The 4,465-nt window shown below is 34.4% G+C and overlaps 1 non-coding gene and 1 pseudogene across 1 annotated transcript; one reads left to right on the forward strand and one right to left on the reverse strand.

The window, feature by feature from the left end:
• The first annotated feature begins 2,364 nt into the window (after positions 1-2,364).
• Positions 2,365-2,467, forward strand: LOC111744418. The gene has a single exon (XR_002782138.1). It is a non-coding gene; the product is annotated as a U6 spliceosomal RNA (small nuclear RNA).
• Positions 2,468-4,190: 1,723 nt separating this feature from the next.
• LOC111744402 lies at positions 4,191-4,309 on the reverse strand (annotated as a pseudogene).
• Between the last annotated feature and the right edge of the window lie 156 nt (positions 4,310-4,465).

The raw sequence follows: 4,465 nt of genomic DNA on the forward strand, positions 1-4,465 counted from the left end.
GGCACTCCTTGGCCAACAGATAATGCCTTTGTGAGCTTCATGGATGTCTCAGGATAGGCAGAACAAGAAAATGTGTCTTGTAATAGTCCATGGGAGGGAGAAGGGAGAAGGACTCTATCTTCCCAGTTCTTTTTCCTAATTCCCACTGGTCCTGGTCATAATTTGTGGCACATTGGCTTCAGTTAACTCTCCCTGGCCACACGTTGCTTTATGTGATACTTCCAGCAGCCATTTGGGAAGACAGATTAAATGCATTTTCTCTGAGTCCAGAAGTGGCAGGAGAAGCAAGAAACATAGGGCATATAGCTATTCAGTCTGGCTGCACAGAGGCTATTGGAAGAAGCGTTCTTGACCTCCCCCGATAATGAATCATCAGCCCTACGTGGCAGAATCCTATGGACCGTAAGTGTTTTCAAATAATTACAGTGGCATTGGATTCTGAAACATAATGGCACCAAGAGAATCTGAAGAGGCAACAGATGTTGCAAAATTCAGGGCTCAAAATTATTGAATACATGAATGAACAAATAAATCAATGGAGAAAATTATGGAAAGATGGTGGCAGTGTCATAGAGGTTTTAAAATATCCCCAACTTCCCCTGCCCCCTTAAAAAAAGACACATCAGCTAGGTGGAGGGCCAGAGGAGGGAGGGAACAATGGTGGGGGGGGGGATCGTTTTATGGACTATATAGATACCTAACCAATGTATTGTATACTTGAAACTAATTTAAAAAAAAAAAAAACCCATGCACATCAACACTAATGGCCAAATCCAAGGCCCAGTGTCAATACTTAAAAAAAAAAACTAGATGAATAATATGTCCTCATGAACCCCAAATTATGAGCAGGTAGAAGAAAACTACCAATAGCTAAAGATGCATATTGTATCAGTGTCAGTGTAGGAGGGAGCAATGAGGTCTCTGACAGACCTGAGAACAGGAGAACTCTAAATCTGGCAATAGGTACACACGGAAAAGCAGAATAGACTAATTTGAGAGGAATAACTGAAATTTGGAGGGGTTTTTGCACACTCCAGTAAAGATGTGGATGTTTGGGGTCCAAGATAAGGTCTAAAGGAGCTAGTATATTTTTGGCTCTGAATTTTCATTCATATGTACACACACACACACACATACAGATATACATATATATGTATATATATCACTCACACACACACACATATATATGTATATACACACGTACATATAATATATATATAATAGAAGACCCACAAAGAAGAAAACAAAAAGCAATGGGAACTTAAAAAATCATTTAAATTTTAAAAAGCTAATGTTTAAGAAAATTTTCTGTAAATTAAAAGATTTTGACACTAGTACCTAGGAAAATCAACCCAGAATGATCGATGTCAAGATATAGTCTAAAAACCTTCTAGGCTTTCCAAAAAAAGAAAAAAATCATTTGGGCATCTAGTCAAAATATGAAGTCATCTAAATGGGAAAGGAAATAAGTTTGTCTTTGGACTATATTCCAGAAAAAATGGAGTAACATATCGAAAATATTCAAGGAAAGAAAACATGAGCCAAAGATTTTATAACTTGCCAAAATGCCACAAATTTTGACCATGAAATAACCACAGAATATTGCTTCCATGTGCTCTTCTTGAGGAATTTACTAAAGAAAGTTTTTTTTCAGATAACCAAAATGTAAAAACATTGGCCTAAGAACTGATGGTGCATAAAATATTTATTTACCCATACAACTGTGATGTTTATAAGGAGAGTATATGTCCAGGCAAAGTAGCTATTATACAATAATTAAAAGGGGAGAATGGTAAGAGAGATAAAAGGTAGAATATACTTGTTGATTGTTTTATAGTTACTGACGGGGTAAAAGGATATTTATTCAAATGAGATGGTGGTAGATAAAGATAAGAGAGGAAAGAAGCAATTATTAATTTTGATATTGTCGGGGAGCCAATAGAAAATAACGAATGTAAGAGTAGAGGGGGCTAAGGTTATTTTAGCATTAGTATAAAAATAACCATTAAAATAAAAACTTCCTAAATGCCAAATATAGTTGAGAGAGCACATAGATACATAGTGAAAACTATGAAAGACTTGCATATGTATAACAAAACAATACGAAGTGGAATGCTACTATTTAAGTGAAAAAACATAAAAATAAGAATATGTGTGTATATGCACATGTGTACATATTTGCTTATTTTGCAAATAAGGAAGGATAAACCAGAAACTAATAAAATTGGTTATGTACAGGGGTTTAAGCAAACTTGTTTTAGTTACTTTTCCATATAGGCTTTTTTCCTTTATTTTTTCTTTCCATGTAATTTTGACTTTTAAATTATGCTACTGTTTTACATATTCAAAAAATTAAATTAGTCCTTGCTTAGGCAGCACATATACTAAAATTGGAATGATGCAAAGAAGACTAGCATGGGAACTGCAAAAGGATGACATGCAAATTTGTTAAGCATCTCATATTTTGTGATGGATGTTAATTAAACTTATTGCAGTAATCATTTCACAATATGTATCTACATCAAATCATCATGTTGTATGTCTTAAACGTATACAATGTTATATGTTAATTGTAAAACTGTAAAAAATGATTTTTGAGAAGCCCATACCACAAAGAAAAAAATTTAACAACTAGGTAGGAAAACCCTAACATCTAATATAAAGAGAAATAAATGAACCTATTTCAAGGTTTTAGGTTTTTAAACAGACCTTTACTCTTAGTGGGCTGCAATTTAAAGATTAAAATAAGCAGCAAACAATCTTGAACTTTATTCGTAGGTTTGTTGTTGGTAGTGCTATGGATGTAGTAATTCTGATATTATTGGGTGTATTGTAAGGAGGAGCAAATGAGTAAATATATTGATGTTGGTGAAAATTAGGGTTCTCATCATGGAAGAAAGGAGATAAAAATATGGACTGGGGAGAAAAGAGGAAGAACTCCACGGTGTTGAATTGAAGTTGGGAGATCAAGATAAAGTTATGATTTAAAATAGAAGTACTTCTCGGTTCTGTCCACTGAAAGAACCTAGAAGCAATCACAGTCCAATGGCAATGAGCACTCCTGCTACCCAGTTCTTGGTTACTGAGAACTAATTCCCATTAAGAGGAACCAAGTGTCCTTGGAAAAATGGCTGATTCTAGGACTGGATCTAGGTACAAAGCACAAGATGAGTTTGGGACTTCCTCAGCTTGAGAGCAAAGAAGTGCTCAAAAACTGATGAGACTCTGTGAAGAGGACACAGAGACCCGTTGGAAGGGGCCAAACCTGAAACAAATTAAAAATCAGAAAGAAAATTGGTGGTAACGAATAATTTGAGTTCATACTGAAACTCAAGAAAATTTAAAAATTGAGTGTGAGGGAAGAGAAAGCTCTTTTTCTTAAAAAATAGAGTGCCAGATGATAGAGGAGGAATGATTAAGAAAAATTGTGATTTTTTTTGCGATGGTTAATATAATAGTTGATTTAGGCTAGGTTTATTAATAGATGCCAAAACACTGAATAAAAGTTGTTGGGGATAAGATATTCTCATATTCTTAAAGTATCATCCCACAGATTACTTATTAATCATAAACAGGAAAAATGCTTTTACAATGGAGAATTCAAGCAGACAGCAACTTAATCAGCCGATTAAACTTAGCATGACCAATAATAGGACACAAGGGCATCAAGTGTCTCTTGCTGAGAAAGATCCAACATCTCCTCTGCAGAGTTTATGGTAAAAATCTTTAACTAAATTTAATTCTGAAGAAATAAGCAGATCATCCAAACTGTAGGACATTCTATAAAAGTACTGGTCTGAAAGTCAATGACAGGGAAGATAAAAAATAAGCAAATAAACCAAAAACAACAAGAACAAAAACACAAGGCAGGAGAACTGTTTTAGAATAAAAAACTTTAAGATGTGACCATTAAAACAACATATGATTCTTGATGAGATAAGAACAAAACAAAAACAAAGACAAAAATAAAATAAAACAAACAAAAAACTCCAAAGGACATTACTGGGAAAATGGAACACATTTAATAAGATTTTTATATTAGAGAATAATATAATCAATATTAAACTTATTATAATGACAATTATTAAAAAAAAGGAGAATAACTTTAAAAAAATAATTTTTAGGTGAGGCAACCCTTGGTCGACCTCACAGATTGCAAGGACCTTGTCAGCTTATTTTTTAATTTTTTACGCCTACAGCACCTGGTCTTCCTAGGTGGTCTCTCAACCAAGTACTAAACAGGCCTGACCCTGCTTAGCTTCCAAGATCAGAAGGGATTGGGCTTGTTCAGGTTGGCATGGCCATAGACTGAGAATAACTCTTAAGAGATAAATGCTGAAGTACTTTGGAGTGAAATTTCATAGAGTCTTGGTGACTTTCAAATGATTCAGTCAAATAATACCACTCCCCCTCCCCCAATATGGAGAGAAACATGCACAATAAACACATGTAGCTAAATGGTAAC

This window comes from Pteropus vampyrus, unplaced genomic scaffold (assembly GCF_000151845.1).
Source record: "Pteropus vampyrus isolate Shadow unplaced genomic scaffold, Pvam_2.0 Scaffold134, whole genome shotgun sequence".
Classification (NCBI taxonomy): domain Eukaryota; kingdom Metazoa; phylum Chordata; class Mammalia; order Chiroptera; family Pteropodidae; genus Pteropus; species Pteropus vampyrus.